This window comes from Hyla sarda, chromosome 11, assembly GCF_029499605.1.
Source record: "Hyla sarda isolate aHylSar1 chromosome 11, aHylSar1.hap1, whole genome shotgun sequence".
In the NCBI taxonomy this organism is placed as follows: domain Eukaryota; kingdom Metazoa; phylum Chordata; class Amphibia; order Anura; family Hylidae; genus Hyla; species Hyla sarda.
In genome coordinates, this window is record NC_079199.1 from 35,759,962 (window position 1) to 35,785,414 (window position 25,453).

The window sequence follows — 25,453 nt, forward strand, 5'->3', positions numbered from 1 at the left end:
CGGGATGGTGCCGAGTAGAACCTGAGGGGAGACTGGGACTAGGCAAGTATATTTTTTTTTTTTTTTTTTTTTTTTTATCCGGCCCCAGAAACACAATGTTTATTTATTATTTTTTTTAAAGTGCCATCTTTGCAGATGTTGTCCTTGGTGGGGATACCCCTTTAAGGACCGGGACAACCTTCTGTCTTGCCATACTTTGGGGACTGATTGAATTTTTGTAATAACACCATTAATTTTTTATAAAATATACTGGGAATCCACAACCCACGACTTTATGCTGTTTACTATAAAGTAAACCTAACATATTAACTCATGTCAGTACAATTACAGTTCTGCCCAATTTGTGTAGTTGTTATGTTTTACTGCTTTTGAAATATTAAAGGGTACCTCTCATCAAATAAACTTTTGATATATTTTAGATTAATGAATGTTGAATAACTTTCCAATAGCATGTTATTAAAAAATATGCTTCTTTCTATTGTATTTTTCCAGATCAGTCCTGTCATCAAGCATTTCTGACTCATGCTGGAGTCCTAAACACTCAGAGTAGCCAGCCTGCTTTGTTCACAGCCAAACAGGCTGTGAACAAAGCAGGCTGGCAGCTCTGAATGTTCTCCTTTGTGAACAAAGCAGACTGGCAGCTCGTAGTGTTTAGGACTCCAGCATGAGTCTGAAATGCTTGCTGCCAGGACTGGTAGGGAGACCCCTAGTGGTCATTTCTTCAAAGTGGAAAATTAGATAGAAAGAAGCATATTTTTTAATAACATGCAATAGTAAAGTTATTCTGCATACATTAATCTATAATATATCAAAAGTTTTTTTGATGAGAGGTACCCTTTAAAGTTTTATAAAATGAAAAGAAATTAAATTGCCATATTCAGACCCCTATATTTTTCTACCTACAGAACTGTGTGAGGACGTGTTATTCCCATTATGTCATGTTATTCCAGGATTTTTATTGAAAAATTTGAGGTAAAAATGCCAGAAAAAAGGCGCACACATATATGGATATATAGATATATATTTTATGATTATTATATAGGCCGATGATGTTCTTCAGGCTCTATGATGTTCTTCATTTTATAACGTCCTCCTCTCACTCCTCTTCCTCTAGGATCAGGACGGATGTAGAGAATTCATACTCCTCTTGGTAATACGCCACTAGAAAAACAAGAAGAACATGAATCCACTGCTCTATATTACATGGAGAACAAAATCCCAACCTGACGGGTCCATTATAAGTTCTCATTACATGGCTCATCTTCGGACGCCGCCTCCAGGTCCCTAAGCCAGGCATGGCTGCTCTTCTTTCTAAAATAGAAAAACTAACAATGAGAAGCTATTCCAATAAGGCTTGTGTGAACACGGTCACGTCGCTCTAGTGCAGTAATGCAGGGACTTACCTATAAATTTTATATAGGGCAAAGCCCACCCATATCAAAGCGCTGAACGCACACACACTCGCTACATAGAGATCTATTAGAAATAAAAGAGAAGCAATGCTTAGACAGGCAGGGGGTTACTAAGACTGGCATTGTAAATGCTTGATAAATCCAGGATGGCAGCCACAGGTATCTATGCCAGCCTGGAACTGGCACACACTGGAACTATATTTTATGGCTGCCCCACCCCCTTTACGCTAAACCACGCCCCCTCAGGTAATAAGGTCAAAATACTGATTTTTTACATCAAATAAATCCCCCTCAAATAATATACTAAAGACAACACTTACCAGACATCTTGTCTCGCTCCTTCACAAACCCTCAAAGACTCAGACAGCGGTGATGTCATAGATGCAGCCGCCGACATCTGTGACATCACCGCCTTGTATACCCTCTACCATCATGTGATTTACATTATATAAACCGTCCATAGACTATAATGGTAACATGCTGGCCTCCACTGGGGGGGGGGGGGGGGACTTACTGAATACCGTTATATACTGTGCTGAATAAAGACACATTGGGGCAAATGAACTAAAACCGGATTCACACTGCAGTATTTTACCTTACATTATTTGCTACCCAAAATCAGAAGAGGAGCCAACAGAGAAAAGATTTGGACCTTTTCCATGTTTCGGACCCACTCCTGGTTTTGGCTTACATAGACTGATATGGCCAAGTACTGGTGTTTGAGAACAGCCTAGAGCCGCGTTCACACAGGAGGAGAATCAGTGATATAGAGGGAGATTTATCAAAACTTGTGTAGAGGCAGAGTGGTGCAGTTGCCCATAGCAACCAATCAGATTGCTCCTTTCATTTTGAAAAAGGCCACTGGGAAATAAAAAAAGCACCCTGATTGGTTGCTATGGGCAACTGCTCCACCCTACCTCTACACAGGTTTTGATAAATCTGCTCCATAATATTTTGCGGACTGACTATGGGAAGAAATGTGGTCACTCTGGGGGAGATTTATCTAAACCTGTCCAGAGGAATACATGCTGAGTTGCCCATAGCAACCAATCAGATTCCTTCTTTAGTTTTTAAAGAAACCTCTGAAAAATGAAAGAAGTGATCTGATTGGTTGTCATCTATAGCGGTGGCTGTATAGTGTAAGTTGTACTTACCAATCTTTCTTCCTGTTTCTTCTCTAGCTTTTTACGATTCCGTGCGGTGAACGGCATAAACGTAAAATTAACCAAACACCAGAATTGCTGATCATTATCACATCACTAGTCAGGAAAAACTAATAAAAAGTGATCAAAAGGTCCCAATGAAACAAAAGTTATTGATAAAAATTGCAGATCATGATGCAAATAATGAGCCCCTCATGCAGCCCCCCCAAAAAGTGTTATATGGGTAAGAATAGATCAATTTTAAAGGAACTCTGGCAGGAATATCACCTGCACTAAACCTGTCACACAGGCCTGTAGTGCGGGTGATGCTGATCAAAACAATACTCACGGCATCCAGATTCGCCCAGCGGTTCCAACGCAGTTCGCCTTTTTCTTTTTATGCAAATGAGAGCTTTGGGGCATGGGCGGAGCTCCGAACCAAGCTAGGGGAATGCTGACTTCATCTTCACCACCGGGCAGGCCCTGCTAATCAATATTCATAACCCCCCTCCCTGCTCTTGCACCCCATGTTAGTGTATGGTGCATGCGCCGCTTCTTGGGTACTCCCGGAGGCAGCGCATGCGCTGTACACTAACACAGGTTATTATCAGGCCTCCTGCCACATATTAGATTGGATAACACTAACATGGGTCCTACTTGTGCTTGTGTTAGGTGCAGGGCAGTCTTTAATTTAGATTTTTTGGTTCCCCCCCCCACACACACACACGCACACACGCAATCACACAGTCAATCTTAGTACCCCATCCCCACCTCCCCCGACAGCATAGTTTCCCCACATTAGGTAGACAGCATAGTATCCTCACATTAGGTAGATATCAGTGTTCCCCCACATTAGGTAGACATCAGTGTTCCCCCACATTAGGTAGAGAGCATAGTTCCCTCACATTAGGTAGACAGCATAGTTTCCCAACATAAGGTTAGACAGCACACTTACTCCCCGCCTGACCGACCGAAACACACTTACACACACACTACAGATAGATACACTTACAGACACACTCACCTGGCCATCCGTGGTTTCTTCTTTTCTGCGGTGGCCGGGACTGACAACTGACAACTTTTGCGTATATGTGACTTTTTCATCACTTTTATTAATTATTTTTGGAATGTGATGTGAACAAAAAGCAGCAATTTTTGACTTTTGTTTTTAATGTTTACAACTGTGCAGGATTACTAACGTTATATTTTGATAGTTCAGACATCTATACATGCTGATACTAATAAGGTTTATTCATTAAAAAATTTTTTTTGGGGGGGTAAAATGGGAAAAAGGGACGATCTACATTTTTATTGCGGTGAGAGGGGAGTTGCTTGGTCCCCACTATTTATAGCAATTAAATTGCTAATATGAATCAGTGCTATGCATAAGCATAGCACTGATCAGTATTATTGGCAATCTACTTCTCTGGTCTGCTAGAAGGCAGACAGGGGAAAGACCCTTAGATCGTCCACAGGTAGGTAAGGAGACCTCCATCAGCCATCTTGACTCATCTGATCCCTGCGGTCGTGTGGTGGGTAATCAGATGAGCCATCGCCGCTGCCGCAGTTGTCGATTTCTGGTGGTTTTTTATCTTACACAGTTGAGTGGAGTGTAAGAGTAACATGCCGTGTGATGTGGAGCTTAGGGAACCTTTGCTGTGTATTGTACTTTCATGCTTTGTGTGATTGAAATTTATTGTATGACTTGTAATGACTGAACGATCAATAAAGCTCTTTCAATAACCACAGTATCTCAGAGGTTAAAAGGTGGACATCAGCGCGATCTCTGATTTCTGCCATTACCGGCAGGTGCCCGGCTATTGATAGCAGCCAGGACCAGCCATGCATGAGGAGAGCGCAGCTCCTGTGCTCCCTTCATGTACAGGACATAAATGTATGTCCTAGAGCATTAAGTACCAGCGCCAGGGCTGCCATAAGAAATTTTGGGGCCCCTTACACAGCTCAAGGCCTGGGCCCCCACAGCTCAAACCCAACCGCCCCCCTGCACCTCTCCTCATCACTACTATAACCCCCCCAGCACCTCTCCTCATCACTACTATAACCCCTCCCCCGCACCTCTCCTCATCACTACTATAACCTCCTCGCACCTCTAATCATCACTGCTGTAACCCCCCCCCCAGCACCTCTCCTCATCACTACTATAACCCCCCCGCACCTCTCCTCATATGAACCCCATAACCCGCCAACACCTCTTCTCATCAACCCCATAACCCCCTCTGCACCTCTCATCACCCCTATTACCTGCCCCCTGCACCTCTCATCACCCCGATAACCAACTGCACCTCTCATCACCCCCATAACCCCCCCGCTCCTCTTATCACCCCCATAACCCCCCCTGCATCTCTCATCATCCCCATAAAACCTGCACCTCTCATCACCCACCTGCACCTTTCATCACCCCCTGCACCTCTCATCACCCCCCCTGCACCTCTCATCACCCCCATAACCCCCCCTGCACCTCTTGTCACCCCCATAACACCCCCTGCATCTCTTATCACCCCCACAAAAAAAACCTGCACCTCTCATCACCCCCATAACCCCCCGCACCTCTTATCACCCCCATTACCCCCCTGCACCTCTCATCACCCCTATAACCCCCCCTGCACCTCTTGTCACCCCCATAACACCCCCTGCATCTCTTATCACCCCCACAAAAAAAACCTGCACCTCTCATCACCCCCGTAACCCCCCGCACCTCTTATCACCCCCATTACCCCCCTTGCACCTCTCATCATCTGCATAAACCCCCGCACCTCTCATCACCCCCCCTGCACCTCTCATCACCTCCCCTGCACCTTAACCCCCCAATCAACCCCATAACCCCCCCCTTCACCTCTTATCACACCCATAACCCCCCTGCACCTCTCATCATCCCCCTGCACCTCTCATCACCTCCATAACCCCCCATGCACCTCTTATCACCCCCATAACCCCCCTGCACCTCTTATCACCCTCCTGTACCTCTTATCGCCGCCCTGCACCTCTTATCACCCCCAGCACCCCCCTGCACCTCTCATCACTCCCCTGCACCTCTTATCACCCTCCTGTACCTCTTATCACCGCCCTGCACCTCTTATCACCCCCATAACTCCCCTGCACCTCTCATCACCTCCCCTGCATCTCTTATCACCCCTGTCACCCCCCTGCACCTCTCATCACCCCCTGCACCTCTTATCAAACCCACACCTCCCCTACACCTCTTATCACCTCCCCATAACCCCCCTGAACCTCTCATCACCCCCATAATCCCCCCTGCACCTCTTGTCACCCCCATGACACACCCCCTGCATCTCTTATCACCCCCACACAAAAAAACTGCACCTCTCATCATCCCCATAACCCCCAATGCACCTCTTGTCACCCCATAACACGCCCCCCGCACCTCTTATCACACCCATAACCCCCCTGCACCTCTCATCACCATCACCACCCTGCACCCCCTGCACCCCCATAACCTCCCTACAACTCTTATCACCCCCATAATTCCCCCTGCACCTCTTGTCCCCCCCATAACACACCCCCTGCAGCTCTTATCACACAAAAAAACCTGCATCTCTCATCACCCCCATAACCCCCCATGCACCTCTTGTCACCCCATAACACGCCCCCCCTGCACCTCTCATCACCCCCATAGCCCCCCCTGCACCTATCAACATCCCCATTAACTCCCGCACCTCTCATCACCCCCCTGCTACTCTCATCACCTCCCCTGCACCTCTCATCACCCCTATAACCCCCCTGCACCTCTTATCACACCCATAACCACCCTGCACCTCTCATCACTCCCATAACCCCCCTGCACCTCTTATCACTCCACTGCACCTCTTATCTCACCCATAACCCCCCTGCACCTCTTATCCCTCCCCTGCACCTCTTATCACACTCCTGTACCTCTTATCACCCCCATAACTCCCCTGCACCTCTTATCACCCTCCTGTACCTCTTATCACCGCCCTGCACCTCTTATCACCCCCATAACTCCCCTGCACCACTCATCACCTCCCCTGCACCTCTCATCACCCCCCCTGCACCCCCTGCACCTCTTATCACCCCCATAACCTCCCCTACACCTCTTATGCCCCCCATAATCCCCCCTGCACCTCTCATCACAACCAAAATCCCCCCTGCACCTCTTATCCCTCCCCTGCACCTCTTATCACCCTCCTGTACCTCTTATCACCCCCATAACTCCCCTGCACCTCTTATCACCCTCCTGTACCTCTTATCACCGCCCTGCACCTCTTATCACCCCCATAACTCCCCTGCACCACTCATCACCTCCCCTGCACCTCTCATCACCCCCCCTGCACCCCCTGCACCTCTTATCACCCCCATAACCTCCCCTACACCTCTTATGCCCCCCATAATCCCCCCTGCACCTCTCATCACAACCAAAATCCCCCTGCACCTCTTGTCACCCCCATAAACCCCCCTGCATCTCTTATCACCCCACACAAAAAACCTGCACCTCTCATCACCCCATAACCCCCCATGCACCTCTTGTCACCCCATAACACGCCCCCCGCACCTCTTATCCCCCCCATAACCCCCCCTGCACCTCTCATCACCATCACCACCCTGCACCCCCATAACCTCCCTACACCTCTTATCACCCCCCATAACCGCCCTGCACCTCTCATCACCCCCATAACCCCCCCTGCACCTCTCATTACCCCCATAACCCCCCTGTACCTGTCATCATCCACATAACCCCCCTGCACCTCTTGTCACCCCCATAACCCCCCCTGTACCTCTCATCACCCCCATAACCCCCCTGCACCTCTCATTACCCCCATAACCCCCCCTGTACCTGTCATCATCCCCATAACCCCACTGCACCTCTTGTCACCCCCATAACCCCCCCTGTACCTCTCATCACCCCCATAACCCCCCTGCACCTCTCATTACCCCCATAACCCCCCCCTGTACCTGTCATCATCCCCATAACCCCCCTGAACCTCTTGTCACCCCCATAACACCCCCCTGCATCTCTTATCACCCCCACACAAAAAAACTGCACCTCTCATCACCCCCATAACCCCCCCGCACCTCTTATCACCTCCATAACCTCCCCTGCACCTCTCATCATCCCCATAAACCCCTGCACCGCTCATCACCCCCTACATCTCTCATCCCCCCCTGCACATCTCATCACCCCCTTTAGACATGTGCAGAACCAAAAATTTAGTTTTTTTTCGCTTTGTTCGTTTTCGTTTTTTTTTTTTTTTCGGTTCTGTGAATATTCGGAATGCTGTGCATTCATCATATTCGGTTTTGCATCCGCAAAGATTTATTTTCATTTTCGGATGCATTCGTTAATAACATCGAATGCATTCATTCATTCGGATCTTTCGTTATATCTGTAAAATTCGTTAAATTTAGCATTCGTTACTAAACGAAATGCACATTAGTTTTACTTGCTGCTCCTCTTTTGTAATAAGTAGCAGGTGTTACCTTAGGATTCTTGTTGTTTTCACCGTTTTTTGCAGTTTTCTCTGTGTAGGAAGGCAAGTTTTCCTCAGGTAAACCCAATGAAAAAAAATCTAATTCATTCCTTACATTCGGTTTACTGATAACGAATGCATTCGTTATTCGTTAACATGCATTATTCGTTATGCGTTACTTAACGAATGCATTCGTTAACTGTATATTCGTATTCTTTTTCGGAAGATTTCGATTTTTTTTTCGTGCATTCGGATTTTAACGAACACCCGAATACGGGAAAATTCGTTAAGTTTAGTATTCGTTCTGAAACAAATTGCACATGTCTAACCCCCATTACCTCCACTGCACATCTTATCACACCCAAACCACCCTGCACCTCTCATCATCCCCCTGCACCTCTTATTACCCCCATAACCCCCCTGCACCTCTTATCACCCTCCTGTACCTCTCATCACCCCCCTGCACCTCTTATCACTAACTCCCCTGCACCTCTCATCACCCCCCTGCACCTCTCATCACCCCCCTGCACCTCTTATCACCCCCCCTGCACCTCTTATCACCCCCATAACCTCCCCTACACCTCTTATCACCCCCCATAACCCCCCCTGCACCTCTCCTCACCCTCATAACCCCCCCTGCACCTCTCATCACCCTATAACCCCCCCTGCACCTCTTGTCACCCCCATAACACCGCCCCCTGCATCTCTTATCACCCCCACACAAAAAACCTGCACCTCTCATAGCCCCATAAACTCCCCGCACCTCTTATCACCCCCATAACCCCCCTGCACCTCTTATCATCCCCATAAACCCCTGCACCTCTCATCACCCCCCTGCACCTCTCATCACCCCCCTGTACATCTCATCACCCCCATTACCCCCACTGCACATCTTATCACACCCAAACCCCCCTGCACCTCTCATCACCCCCATAACCCCCCTGCACCTCTTATCACCCTCCTGTACCTCTCATCACCCCCTGCACCTCTTATCGCCCCCATAACTCCCCTGCACCTCTCATCACCCCCTGCACCTCTTATCACCTCCATCACCCCCTGCACCTCTCATCACCCCCCCCCCGCGCTGCACCTCTTATCACCCCACATAACCCCCCCTGCACCTCTCATCACCCTCATAACCCCCCCTGCACCTCTCATCACCCCATATCCCCCCTGCACCTCTTGTCACCCCCATAACACCCCCCTGCATGTCTTATCACCCCCACAAAAAAAACTGCACCTCTCATCACCCCCATAACCCCCCGCACCTCTTATCACCCCTATTACCCCCCATGCACCTCTCATCATCCCCATAAACCCCCGCACCTCTCATCACACCCCTGCACCTCTCATCAACCCCATAAACCACCTGCACCTCTTATCACACCCATAACCCCCCCTGCACCTCTCATCACCTCCCCTGCACCTCTCATCAACCCCATAAACCCCCTGCACCTCTCATCACCCCCCTGCACCTCTCATCACCCCCACAACCCCCCATGCACCTCTCATCACTCCCCTGCACCTCTTATCACCCTCATCACCCCCACTGCACCCCCTGCACCTCTTATCAACCCCATAACCTCCCCTACACCTCTTATCACCCCCCCATAACCCCCCTTGAGCCTCTCATCAACCCCATAATCCCCCTGCATCTCTTATCACCCCCACACAAAAAACCTGCACCTCTCATCACCCCCATAACCCCCCATGCACCTCTTGTCACCCCAGAACACGCCCCCCGCACCTCTTATCACCCCCATAACCCCCCTGCACCTCTCATCACCAACACCACCCTGCACCCCCTGCACTCCCATAACCTCCCTACACCTCTTATCACCCTCCATAACCCCCCTGCACCTCTCATCACCCCCATAACCCCCCCTGCACCTCTCATCATCCCCTGCACCTCACATCACCTCCCTCACCTCTCATCACCCCCATAACCCCCCTGCACCTCTTATCACACCCATAACCCCCCTGCACCTCTCATCATCCCCTGCACCTCTCATCACTCCCATAACCCCTCCTGCACCTCTTATCACTCCCCTGCACCTCTTATCACCCCCAAAACCCCCCTGCACTTCTTATCACCCTCCTGTACCTCTTATCACCGCCCTGCACCTCTTATCACCCCATAACTCCCCTGCACCTCTCATCACCTCCCCAGCACCTCTTATCACCCCCATCACCCCCCTGCCCCTCTCATCTACCCCCCTGCACCCTTTGCACCTCTCATCACCCCCATAATCCCCCTGCACCTCTTGTCACCCCCATAACACCCCCTTGCATCTCTTATCACCCCCACACAAAAAACCTGCACCTCTCATCACCCCCATAACCCCCCATGCACCTCTTGTCACCCCATAACACGCCCCCCGCACCTCTTATCCCCCCATAACCCCCCTGCACCTCTCATCACCATCACCACCCTGCACACCCATAACCTCCCTACACCTCTTTTCACCCCCCATAACCCCCCTGCACCTCTTCTCCCCCCATAACCCCCCTGCACCTCTCATTACCCCCATAACCCCCCTTGTACCTGTCATCATCCCCATAACCCCCCTGCACCTCTTGTCACCCCCATAACCCCCCTGTACCTCTCATCACCCCTATAACCCCCCCTGCACCTCTCATCATCCCCATAAACCCCTGCACCTCTCATCACTCCCCTGCATCTCTCATCCCCCCTGCACATCTCTTATCACCCCCACACAAAAAACCTGCACCTCTCATCACCCCCATAACCCCCCCGCACCTCTTATCACCCCCATAACCCCCCCTGCACCTCTCATCATCCCCATAAACCCCTGCACCTCTCATCACCCCCCTGCATCTCTCATCCCCCCTGCACATCTCATCACCCCCACTGCACATCTTATCCCACCCAAACCACCCTGCACCTCTCATCACCCCCCTGCACCTCTTATCACCCCCATAACCGCCTGCACCTCTTATCACCCTCCTGTACCTCTCATCACCCCCCTGCACCTCTTATCACCCCGATAACTCCCCTGCACCTCTCATCACCCCCCTGCACCTCTTATGACCCCCATCACCACCCTGCACCTCTTATCACCCCTATAACCTCCCCTACACCTCTTATCACCCCCATAACCCCCCCTGCACCTCTCATCACCCTCATAACCCCCCCTGCACCTTTCATCACCCCATAACCCCCCTGCACCTCTTGTCACCCCCATAACACCGCCCCCTGCATCTCTTATCACCCCCAAACAAAGTCCTGCACCTCTCATCACCCCCATAACCCCCCACACCTCTTATCACCCCCATAACCCCCCCTGCACCTCTCATCATCCCCATAAACCCCTGCACCTCTCATCACCCCCCTGCATCTCTCATCCCCCCTGCACATCTCATCACCCCCATTACCCCCACTGCTGATCTTATCCCACCCAAACCACCCTGCACCTCTCATCACCCCCCTGCCCCTCTCATCTACCCCCCTGCACCCTTTGCACCTCTCATCACCCCCATAATCCCCCTGCACCTCTTGTCACCCCCATAACACCCCCTTGCATCTCTTATCACCCCCACACAAAAAACCTGCACCTCTCATCACCCCCATAACCCCCCATGCACCTCTTGTCACCCCATAACACGCCCCCCGCACCTCTTATCCCCCCATAACCCCCCTGCACCTCTCATCACCATCACCACCCTGCACACCCATAACCTCCCTACACCTCTTTTCACCCCCCATAACCCCCCTGCACCTCTTCTCCCCCCATAACCCCCCTGCACCTCTCATTACCCCCATAACCCCCCTTGTACCTGTCATCATCCCCATAACCCCCTGCACCTCTTGTCACCCCCATAACCCCCCTGTACCTCTCATCACCCCTATAACCCCCCCTGCACCTCTCATCATCCCCATAAACCCCTGCACCTCTCATCACTCCCCTGCATCTCTCATCCCCCCTGCACATCTCTTATCACCCCCACACAAAAAACCTGCACCTCTCATCACCCCCATAACCCCCCCGCACCTCTTATCACCCCCATAACCCCCCCTGCACCTCTCATCATCCCCATAAACCCCTGCACCTCTCATCACCCCCCTGCATCTCTCATCCCCCCTGCACATCTCATCACCCCCACTGCACATCTTATCCCACCCAAACCACCCTGCACCTCTCATCACCCCCCTGCACCTCTTATCACCCCCATAACCGCCTGCACCTCTTATCACCCTCCTGTACCTCTCATCACCCCCCTGCACCTCTTATCACCCCGATAACTCCCCTGCACCTCTCATCACCCCCCTGCACCTCTTATGACCCCCATCACCACCCTGCACCTCTTATCACCCCTATAACCTCCCCTACACCTCTTATCACCCCCATAACCCCCCCTGCACCTCTCATCACCCTCATAACCCCCCCTGCACCTTTCATCACCCCATAACCCCCCTGCACCTCTTGTCACCCCCATAACACCGCCCCCTGCATCTCTTATCACCCCCAAACAAAGTCCTGCACCTCTCATCACCCCCATAACCCCCCACACCTCTTATCACCCCCATAACCCCCCCTGCACCTCTCATCATCCTCATAAACCCCTGCACCTCTCATCACCCCCCTGCATCTCTCATCCCCCCTGCACATCTCATCACCCCCATTACCCCCACTGCTGATCTTATCCCACCCAAACCACCCTGCACCTCTCATCACCCTCCTGCACCTCTTATCACCCCCATAACCCCCCTGGACCTCTTATCACCCTCCTGTGCCTTTCATCACCCCCCTGCACCTCTTATCACCCCCATAACTCCCCTGCACCTCTCATCTCCCCCTGCACCTCTTATCACCCCCATCACCCACCTGCACCTCTCATCACCCCATAACCCCCCTGCACCTCTTGTCACCCCCATAACACCGCCCCCTGCATCTCTTATCACCCCCACACAAAAAACCTGCACCTCTCATCACCCCCATAACCCCCCGCACCTCTTATCACCCCCCTGCACCTCTCATCACCCCCTGCACATCTCATCACCCCCGTTACCCCCACTGCACATCTTATCACACCCAAACCCCCCTGCACCTCTCATCACCCCCTGCACCTCTTAATACCCCCATAATCCCCCCTGCACCTCTTATCACCCCCATCACCCCCCTGCACTTCTCATCACCACCACCACCCCCGCTGCACCTCTTATCACCACCATAACCTCCCCTACACCTCTCATCACCCCCGATAACCCCCCTGCACCTCTCATCACCCTCATAACCCCCCTGCACCTCTCATCACCCCCATAACCCCCCTGCACCTCTTGTCACCCCCATAACACCCCCTGCATCTCTTATAACCCCCACAAATAAACCTGCACCTCTCATCACCCCCATAACCCCCTGCACCTCTTATCAACCCCATTACCCCCCTTGCACCTCTCATCATCCCCATAAACCCCTGCACCTCTCATCACCCCCCCCTGCACCTCTCATCACCTCCCCTGCACCTCTTATCACACCCATAACCCCCCTGCACCTCTTATCACACCCATAACCCCCTGCACCTCTTATCACACCCATAACCCCCCTGCACCTCTCATCACCCCCTGCACCTCTTATCACCCCCAATAATCCCCCTGCACCTCTTATCACTCCCCTGCACCTCTTATCACCCCCATAACCCCCCCTGCACCTCCTATCACCCTCCTGTACCTCTTATAACCCCCATCACCCCCATAACCCTCATGCACCTTTCATCACCCCCTGCACACCCTACACCTACTATCACCTCCATAACCCCCCTGCACCCCTTATCACTCCCCTGCACCTCTTATCACCCCCATAATCCCCTCTGCACCTCCTATCACCCCCTGCACCTCTTATCACCCCCATAACTCCCCAGCACCTCTCATGACCCCCTTAACCTCCTGCACCTCTCGTCGCCCCCATAACCCCCCCCCCGCACCTCTTATCACCCTCATAGCCCCCCTGCACCTCTCATCAGCCCCATAAACTCCTGCACCCCTCATCACCACCCCTGCACCTTTCATCACCCCCCTACACCTCTCATCACCCCCCTGCACCTCTCATCACCCCCCCCTGCACCTCTCATCACACCCATAACCCCCCCTGCACCTCTTATCACACCCATCATCCCCTGCACCTCTCATCACCCCCATAACGCCCCCTGCACCTCTTATCACCCTCCTGTACCTGTTATCACCCCCTTTACCTCTAATCACCCCCACGACTCCCCTGCACCTCTCATCAACCCCCCTGCACTTCTTATCACCCCCATAACCCCCTGCACCTCTTATCACCCCCTCCTGCAGCCCCTGCACCCCCATAACCTCCCCTACAGCTCTTATCACCCCCATAACGCCCCCTGCACCTCTCATCACCCCATAATCCCCCCTGCACCTCTCATCACCCCCATAACCCCCGTGCACCTCTCATCAACCACATAACCCCTCCCCCGCACCTCTTATCACCCCCATAACCCCCGCACCTCTTATCACCCCCATAACCCCCCTGCACCTCTCATCATCCCCATACACCCCTGCACCTCTCATCACCCCCCCTGCACCTCTCATCACCCCCCTTCACCTCTCATCACCCCTCCTGCACCTCTCATCACCCCCCTGCACCCCCTGCACCTATTATCTCCCCATAACCTCCCCTACACCTCTTAGCACCCCACATAACCCCCCTTCACCTCTTGTCACCCCCATAACACCCCCCTGAATCTCTTATCACCCCCCCAAAAAAACTGCACCTCTCATCACCCCCATAACCCCCAATGCACCTCTAGTCACCCCATAACACGCCCCCCGCACCTCTCATCACCAGAACACGACTGCATGTGTTACCCCCCCGCAAGTTCACCTACCCTGCCACCGCCGGGGATCAGTGCAGCGGCGTGAGGCAGCAGAGGCTGCTGCTCCTATCACTGAGGATCGTCTCTGCAGGAGATCGTGCGGGGACGTAGGTAGGGACAGGTAAGGTGATTGGAGTAGATGTGCATGCCTGCGCGGGGCACGTGACGTCTCTACTCCCATCAGCCCCTGGCCTGTCTGGCCCTGCCATTACTCTTAAGGGGCCCGCACCCTAGAAAGAAGTAATGAAATGTGTGGGCCCCCTGGACAATGAGGCCCGGTCAGTGAGTGACAGGCGCAGTCACTCACTGACAAGGCAATAAAATTATTTACAAAAAAAAAAGGTCCAGGGACGTCCGGGCCTCCTGAAGATTCGGGCCCCATACAGTTGTATGGGTTGTACCCCCCTGATGGCGGCCCTGACCAGCGCATCAGGACGTACATTTACATCCCATGTCATTAGGGGGTTAAAGGAAACCTGCTATCACTGTTATCAGCTCCTGTTTGGCTCCCCTAATCTTCTGTTATCTTCTTGCTTCCGAGATGAGCGATGGCTCAATAAATCACAGGCTGCAGTGTCACCTCTGGACCAGTGATTGGCTGTGCCAGCAGGTCCTGCATCCAGCGCTTGTCTCAGAAGCAGGAAGAAGACAGAAGATTGGGGGACCGGATGGTGCCGAGCGGAACCTGAGGGGAGACTGGGACTAGGCAAGTATAGGTATTTTTTTCTTTTTTTAATCCGGCCCAAGAAACACATTTTTGAAATTATAAAAAAATTTTTTGTTTGTTTTTTAAAGTGGCATCTTTGGAGATGTTGTCCTTGGTGGGTATACACCTTTAAGGACCGGGACAATCTTCTGTCTTGCCATACTTTGGGGACTGATTGAATTTTTGTAATAACGCCACAAATGTTTTATAAAATATACTGGGAATCCACAACCCACGACTTTATGCTGTTTACTATAAAGTAAACATAACATATTAACTCATGTCAGTACAATTACAGTTCTGCCCAATTTGTGTAGTTGTTATGTTTTACTGCTTTTGAAATATTAAAGTTTTATAAAATAAAAAAGGCATATTTAAATTGCCATATTCGGACCCCTATATTTTTCTCCCTACAGAACTGTGTGAGGACGTGTTATTCCCATTATGTCATGTTATTCCAGGATTTTTATTGAAAATTTTGAGGTAAAAAATGCCAGACAAAAGGCGCACACATATATGGATATATAGATATATATTTTATGATTATTATATAGGCCGATGATGTTCTTCAGGCTCTATGATGTTCTTCATTTTATAACGTCCTCCTCTCACTCCTCTTCCTCTAGGATCAGGACGGATGTAGAGAATTCATACTCCTCTTGGTAATACGCCACTAGAAAAACAAGAAGAACATGAATCCACTGCTCTATATTACATGGAGAACAAAATCCCAACCTGACGGGTCCATTATAAGTTCTCATTACATGGCTCATCTTCGGACGCCGCCTCCAGGTCCCTAAGCCAGGCATGGCTGCTCTTCTTTCTAAAATAGAAAAACAAACAATGAGAAGCTATTCCAATAAGGCTTGTGTGAACACGGTCACATCGCTCTAGTGCAGTAATGCAGGGACTTACCTATAAATTTTATATAGGGCAAAGCCCACCCATATCAAAGCGCTGAACGCACACACACTCGCTACATAGAGATCTATTAGAAATAAAAGAGAAGCAATGCTTAGACAGGCAGGGGGTTACTAAGACTGGCATTGTAAATGCTTGATAAATCCAGGATGGCAGCTACAGGTATCTATGCCAGCCTGGAACTGGCACACACTGGAACTATATTTTATGCCTGCCCCACCCCCTTTACGCTAAACCACGCCCTCTCAGGTAATAAGGTCAAAATACAGATTTTTTACATCAAATAAAACCCCCTCAAATAAAATAATAAAGACAACATTTACCAGACATCTTGTCTCGCTCCTTCACAAACCCTCAAAGACTCAGACAGCGGTGATGTCATAGATGCAGCCGCCGACATCTGTGACATCACCGCCTTGTATACCCTCCACCATCATGTGATTTACATTATATAAACCGTCCATAGACTATAATGGTAACATGCTGGCCACCACTCGGGGGGGAAATTACTGAATACCGTTATATACTGTGCTGAATAAAGACACATTGGGGCAAATGAACTAAGGCCGGATTCACACTGCAGTATTTTACTTCATTATTTGTTACCCAAAATCAGAAGAGGAGCCAACAGAGAAAAGATTTGGACCTTTTCCATGTTTTGGACCCACTCCTGGTTTTGGCTTACATATACTGATATGGCCAAATACTGGTGTGTGAGAACAGCCTAGAGCCGCGTTCACACAGGAGGAGAATCAGTGATATAGAGGGAGATTTATCAAAACTTGTGTAGAGGGAGACTGGTGCAGTTGCCCATAGCAACCAATCAGATTGCTCCTTTCATTTTGAAAAAGGCCTCTGGGAAATAAAAAAAAGCACCCTGATTGGTTGCTATGGGCAACTGCTCCACCCTACCTCTACACAGGTTTTGATGAATCTGCTCCATAATATTTTGCGCACTGACTATGGGAAGAAATGTGGTCACTCTGGGGGAGATTTATCTAAACCTGTCCAGAGGAATACATGCTGAGTTGCCCATAGCAACCAATCAGATTCCTTCTTTAGTTTTTAAAGAAACCTCTGAAAAATGAAAGAAGTGATCTGATTGGTTGTCATCTATAGCGATGGCTGTATAGTGTAAGTTGTACTTACCAATCTTTCTTCCTGTTTCTTCTCTAGCTTTTTACGATTCCGTGCGGTGAACGGCATAAGAGTAAAATGAACCAAACGCCAGAATTGCTGATTATTATCACATCACTAGGCAGGAAAAACTAATAAAAAGTGATCAAAAGGTCCCAATGAAACAAAAGTTATTGATAAAAATTGCAGATCATGGTGCAAATAATGAGCCCCTCATGCAGCCCCCCAAAAAGTGTTATATGGGTAAGAATAGATCAATTTTAAAGGAACTCTGGCAGGATTATCACCTGCACTAAACCTGTCACACAGGCCTGTAGTGCGGGTGATGCTGATCAAAACAATACTCACGGCATCCAGATTCGCCCAGCGGTTCCAACGCAGTTCGCCTTTTTCTTTTTATGCAAATGAGAGCTTTGGGGCATGGGCGGAGCTCCGAACCGACCTAGGGGAACGCTGACATCATCTTCAACGCCGGGCAGGCCCTGCTCATCAATATTCATAACCCCCCTCCCTGCTCTTGCACCCGATGTTAGTGTATGGTGCATGCACCACTTCTTGGGTTCTCCCGGAGGCGGCGCATGCGCTGTACACTAACACAGGGTATTATCAGGCCTCCTGCCACATGCTAGATTGGATAACACTAACATGGGTCCTACTTGTGCTTGTGTTAGGTGCAGGGCCGTCTTTAATTTAGATTTTTTTGGTTCCCCCCCCCACACACACACACACGCAATCACACAGTCAATCTTAGTACCCCACCACCACCTCCCCCGACAGCATAGTTTCCCCACATTAGGTAGACAGCATAGTACCCTCACATTAGGTAGACATCAGTGTTCCCCCACATTAGGTAGACAGCACAGTACCCCCACATTAGGTAGAGAGCATAGTTCCCTCACATTAGGTAGACAGCATAGTACCCTCACATTAGGTAGACAGCACACACACTTACTCCCCGCCTGACCAACCGACACACACTTACACACACACTACAGATAGATACACTTACAGACACACTCACCTGGCCATCCGTGGTTTCTTCTTTTCTGCGGTGGCCGGGACTGACAACTGACAACTTTTGCGTATATGTGACTTTTTCATCACTTTTATTAATTATTTTTGGAATGTGATGTGAACAAAAAGCAGCAATTTTTGACTTTTGTTTTTAATGTTTACAACTGTGCAGGATTACTAACGTTATATTTTGATAGTTCAGACATCTATACATGCTGATACCAATTAGGTTTATTTATTTAAATTTTTTTTTTGGTGGGGGGGGGGGTAAAATGGGAAAAAGGGACGATCTACATTTTTATTGCGGTGAGAGGGGAGGGGCTTGGTCCCCACTATTTATAGCAATTAAATTGCTAATATGGATCAGTGCTATGCATAAGCATAGCACTGATCAGTATTATTGGCAATCTACTTCTCTGGTCTGCTAGAAGCCAAACAGGGGGAAGACCCTTAGATCGTCCACAGGTAGGTAAGGATACCTCCATCAGCCATCTTGACTCATCTGATCCCTGCGGTCGTGTGGTGGGTAATCAGATGAGCCATCGCCGCTGCCGCAGTTGCCGATTTCTGGTGTTTTTTTTTATCTTAGAGAGTTGAGTGGAGTGTAAGAGTAACATGCCGTGTGATGTGGAGCTTAGGGAACCTTTGCTGTGTATTGTACTTTCATGCTTTGTGTGATTGTAATTTATTGTATGACTTGTAATGACTGAACGATCAATAAAGCTCTTTCAATAACCACAGTATCTCAGAGGTTAAAAGGGGGACATCAGCGCGATCTCTGATTTCTGCCATTACCGGCAGGTGCCCGGCTATTGATAGCAGCCAGGACCAGCCATGCATGAGGAGAGCGCAGCTCCTGTGCTCCCTTCATGTACAGGACATAAATGTATGTCCTAGAGCATTAAGTACCAGCGCCAGGGCTGCCATAAGAAATTTCGGGGCCCCTTACACAGCTCAAGGCCTGGGCCCCCACAGCTCAAACCCAACCCCCCCCCCCTGCACCTCTCCTCATCACTACTATAACCCCCCCCGCACCTCTCCTCATCACTACTATAACCCCTCCCCCGCACCTCTCCTCATCACTACTATAACCCCCCCCCGCACCTCTCCTCATCACTACTATAACCCCCCCCGCACCTCTCCTCATCACTACTATAACCCCTCCCCCGCACCTCTCCTCATCACTACTATAACCCCCCCCCGCACCTCTCCTCATCACTACTATAACCCCTCCCCCGCACCTCTCCTCATCACTACTATAACCCTCTCGCATCTCTAATCATCACTGCTATAACCCCCCCCGCACCTCTCCTCATCACTACTATAACCCCCCCCCGCACCTCTCCTCATCACTACTATAACCCCTCCCCCGCACCTCTCCTCATCACTACTATAACCCCTCCCCCGCACCTCTCCTCATCACCACTATAACCCTCTCGCATCTCTAATCATCACTGCTATAACCCCCCCCCGCACCTCTCCTCATCACTACTATTACCCCCCCCCCCGCACCTCTCCTCATCACTACTATAACCCCCCCCCGCACCTCTCCTCATATCAACCCCATAACCCGCCAGCACCTCTTCTCATCACCCCCATAACCCCCTCCGCACCTCTCATCACCCCTATAAACTGCCCCCTGCACCTCTCATCACCCCCATAACCCCCCTGCACCTCTCATCACCCCCATAACCCCCCCGCACCTCTTATCACCCCCATAACCCCCCCTGCACCTCTCATCACCCACCTGCACCTTTCATCACCCCCCAGGCACCTCTCATCACCCCCCTGCACCTCTCATCACCCCCATAACCCCCCTGCACCTCTTATCACACCTATAACCCCCCCTGCACCTCTTATCTCCCCCATAACCCCCCTGCACCTCTCATTACCCCCATAACCCCCCCTGCACCTCTTGTCACCCCCATAACACCCCCCTGCATCTCTTATCACCCCCACAAAAAAAAACTGCACCTCTCATCACCCCCATAACCCCCCGCACCTCTTATCACCCCCATTACCCCAATGCACCTCTCATCACCCCCATAACCCCCCCGCACCTCTTGTCACCCCCATAACACCCCCTCCCCCGCATCTCTTATCAAGCCCACACAAAAAAAACTGCACCTCTCATCACCCCCGTAACCCCCCGCACCTCTTATCAACCCCATTACCCCCTTGCAGCTCTCATCATCCGCATAAACCCCCGCACCTCTCATCACCCCCCCTGCACCTCTCATCACCTCCCCTGCACCTTAACCCCCCAATCAACCCCATAACCCCCCCTGCACCTCTTATCACACCCATAACCCTCCTGAACATCTCATCACCCCCCCTGCACCTCTCATCACCCCCATAACCCCCCATGCACCTCTTATCACTCCCCTGCACCTCTTATCACCCCTATAACCCCCCTGCACCTCTTATCACCCTCCTGCACCTCTTATCACCGCCCTGCACCTCTTATCACCCCCATAACTCCCCTGCACCTCTCATCACCTCCCCTGCATCTCTTATCACCCCCATCACCCCCTGCACCTCTCATCACCCCCCCCCTGCACCCCCTGCACCTCTTATCAACCCCATAACCTCCCCTACACCTCTTATCACCTCCCCATAACCCCCCCTGAACCTCTCATCACCCCCATAACCCCCCTGCACCTCTCATCATCCCCATTAACCCCCGCACCTCTCATCACCCCCTGCACCTCACATCACCTCCCTCCCCTCTCATCACCCCCATAACCCCCTTGCACCTCTTATCACACCCATAACCCCCCTGCACCTCTCATCCCCCCCTGCACCTCTCATCACTCCCATAACCCCCCTGCACCTCTTATCACTCCCCTACACCTCTTATCACCCACAAACCCCCCCTGCACCTCTTATCACTGCCCTGCACCTCTTATCACCCCCATAACTCTCCTGCACCTCTCATCACCTCCCCTGCACCTCTTATCACCCCCATCACCCCCTGCACCTCTCATCTACCCCCCTGCACCCTTTGCACTTCTTTTCACCACCATAACCTCCCCTACACCTCTTATCACCCCCCATAACCCCCCTGCACCTCTCATCGCACCCATAATTCCCCCTGCACCTCTTGTCACCCCCATAACACCCCCTGCATCTCTTATCACCCCCACACAAAAAACCTGCACCTCTCATCACCCCCATAACCCCCCATGCACCTCTTGTCACCCCATAACACGCCCCCCCCCGCACCTCTTATCCCCCCCATAACCCCCCTGCACCTCTCATCACCATCACCACCCTGCACCCCCATAACCTCCCTACACCTCTTATCATCCCCCATAACCCCCCTACACCTCTCATCACCCCCATAACCCCCCTGCACCTCTCATTACCCCCATAACCCCCCCTGCACCTGTCATCATCCCCATAACCCCCATGCACATCTTGTCACCCCCATAACCCCCCTGTACCTCTCATCACCCCTATAACCCCCCCTGCACCTCTTGTCAACCCCCATAACACCCCCCTGCATCTCTTATCATCCCCACACACAAAAACTGCACCTCTCATCACCCCCCATAACCCCCCGCACCTCTTATCACTCCCCAAAAAAAAACCTGCACCTCTCATCATCCCCATAAACCCCTGCACCTCTCATCACCCCCCTGCATCTCTCATCCCCCCTTGCACATCTCATCACCCCCATTACCCCCACTGCACATCTTATCACATCCAAACCACCCTGCACCTCTCATCACCCCCTGCACCTCTTATCACCCCCATAACCCCCCAGCACCTCTTATCACCCTCCTGTACCTCTCATCACCCCCCCTGCACCTCTTATCACCCCGATAACTCCCCTGCACCTCTCATCACCCCCCTGCACCTCTTATCACCCCCATCACCACCCTGCACCTCTCATCACCCCTATAACCTCCCCTGCACCTCTTATCATCCCCCATAACCCCCCTGCACCTCTCATAACCCTCATAACCCCCCCTGCACCTCTTGTCACCCCCATAACACCGCCCCCTGCATCTGTTATCACCACCACACAAAGAACCTGCACCTCTCATCACCCCCATAACCCCCCGCACCTCTTATCGCCCCCATAACCACCCCTGCACCTCTCATCATCCCCATAAACCCCTGCACTTCTCATCACCCCCCTGAATCTTTTATCGCCCCTGCACATCTCATCACTCCCATTACCCTCACTGCACATCTTATCACACCCAAACCACCCTGCACCTCTCATCACCCCCCTGCACCTCCTATCACCCCCATAACCCCCCCCTGCACCTCTTATCACCCTCCTGTACCTCTCATCACCCCCCTGCACCTCTTATCACCCTCCTGTACCTCTCATCACCCCCCTGCACCTCTTGTCACCCCCCATAACTCCCCTGCACCTCTCATCACCCCCTGCACCTCTTATCACCCCCATCACCCACCTGCACCTCTCATCACCCCATAAGCCCCCTGCACCTCTTGTTACCCCCATAACACCGCCCCCTGCATCTCTTATCACCCCCACACAAAAAAACTGCACCTCTCACCACCCCCATAACCCCCCGCACCTCTTATCACCCCCATAACCCCCCCTGCACCTCTCATCATCCCCATAAACCCCTGCACCTCTCATCACCCCCCTGCACCTCTCATCACCCCCCTGCACATCTCATCACCCCCGTTACTCCCACTGCACATCTTATCACACCCAACCCCCCCTGCACCTCTCATCACCCCCCCTGCACCTCTTAATACCCCCATAATCCCCCCTGCACCTCTTATCACCCCCATAACTCCCCTGCACCTCTCTTCACCCCCTGCACCTCTCATCACCCCCCCCCCCCCCGCTGCAACTCTTATCACCCCCATAACCTCCCCTACACCTCTTATCACCCCCCATAACCCCCCCCTGCACCTCTCATCACACTCATAACCCCCCCTTCACCTATTGTCACCCCATAACCCCCCCTGCACCTCTTGTCACCCCCATAACACCCCCTGCATCTCTTATAACCCCCACAAAAAAAACTGCACCTCTCATCACCCCCATAACCCCCCGCACCTCTTATCAACCCCATTACCCCCCTTGCACCTCTCATCATCCCCATAAACCCCTGCACCTCTCATCACCCCCCTGCACCTCTCATCAACCCCATAACCCCCCCCCTGCACCTCTTATCACACCCATAACCCCCCTGCACCTCTCATCACCCCCCTGCACCTCTCATCACCCCCAATAATCCCCCTGCACCTCTTATCACTCCCCTGCACCTCTTATCACCCCCATAACCCCCCTGCACCTCCTATCACCCTCCTGTACCTCTTATCACCCCCATCACCCCCATAACCCTCATGCACCTTTCATCACCCCCCTGCACACCCTACACCTATTATCTCCCCCATAACCCCCCTGCACCCCTTATCACTCCCCTGCACCTCTTATCACCCCCATAACCCCCTCTGCACCTCTTATCACCCCCTGTACCTTTTATCACCCCATAACTCCCCTGCACCTCTCATGACCCCCATAACCCCCCTGCACCTCTCATCATCCCCATAACCCCCCCGCACCTCTTATCACCCCCATAACCCCCCTGCACTTCTCATCAGCCCCATAAACTCCTGCACCCCTCATCAACACCCCTGCACCTTTCATCACCCCCCTGCACCTCTCATCACCCCCTGCACCTCTCATCATCCCCCCTGCACCTCTCATCACACCCATAACCCCCCCCCTCCACCTCTTATCACACCCATCATCCCCTGCACCTCTCATAACCCGCATAACGCCCCCTGCACCTCTTATCACTCCCCTGCACCTTTTATCACCCCCATAACCCCCCTGCACCTCTTATCACCCTCCTGTACCTGTTATCACCCCCTGTACCTCTAATCACCCCCACGACTCCCCTGCACTTCTCATCAACCCCCCCTGCACTTCTTATCACCCCCAAAAAAACCTGTACCTCTTATCACCCCCTCCTGCAGCCCCTGCACCCCCATAACCTCCCCTACAGCTCTTATCACCCCCATAACGCCCCCTGCACCTCTCATCTCTCCATAATCCCCCCTGCACCTCTCATCACCCCCATAACCCCCCCTGCACCTCTCATCAAACCCATAACCCCCAACCCCACACCTCTTATCACCCCCATAACCCCCCTGCACCTCTCATCACCCCCATAACCCCCCGCACCTCTTATCACCCCCATAACCCCCCTGCACCTCTCATCATCCCCATACACCCCTGCACCTCTCATCACCCTCCCTGCACCTCTCATCACCCCTCCTGCACCTTTCATCACCCCCCTGCACACCCTACACCTATTATCTCCCCCATAACCCCCCTGCCCCCCTTATCACTCCCCTGCACCTCTTATCACACCCATAACCCCCCTCCACCTCTTATCACACCCATCATCCCCTGCACCTCTAATCACCCGCATAACGCCCCCTGCACCTCTTATCACTCCCCTGCACCTTTTATCACCCCCATAACCCCTTGCACCTCTTATCACCCTCCTGTACCTGTTATCACCCCCTGTACCTCTAATCACCCCCACGACTCCCCTGCACCTCTCATCAACCCCCCTGCACCTCTTATCACCCCCATAACCCCCCTGCACCTCTCATCATCCCCATACACCCCTGCACCTCTCATCACCCCCCCCCCTGCACCTCTCATCACCCCTCCTGCACCTCTCATCACCCCCCTGCACCCCCTGCACCTATTATCTCCCCATAGCCTCCCCTACACCCCTTAGCACCCCCCATAACCCCCCCTGCACCTCTCATCACCCACATAACCCCCCT

The 25,453-nt window shown here is 51.9% G+C and overlaps 2 long non-coding RNA genes across 2 annotated transcripts; both read right to left on the reverse strand.

The window, feature by feature from the left end:
- Positions 1-1,011: 1,011 nt before the first annotated feature.
- LOC130295781 (uncharacterized) lies at positions 1,012-1,812 on the reverse strand. The gene is made up of 4 exons (XR_008848984.1): positions 1,733-1,812; positions 1,404-1,476; positions 1,253-1,311; positions 1,012-1,161 (listed from the first exon to the last, which is right to left on the reverse strand). It is a non-coding gene; the product is annotated as an uncharacterized LOC130295781 (long non-coding RNA).
- Positions 1,813-16,103: 14,291 nt separating this feature from the next.
- Positions 16,104-16,904, reverse strand: LOC130295592 (uncharacterized). Its single transcript, XR_008848923.1, has 4 exons — positions 16,825-16,904; positions 16,496-16,568; positions 16,345-16,403; positions 16,104-16,253 (listed from the first exon to the last, which is right to left on the reverse strand). It is a non-coding gene; the product is annotated as an uncharacterized LOC130295592 (long non-coding RNA).
- Positions 16,905-25,453: the final 8,549 nt, after the last annotated feature.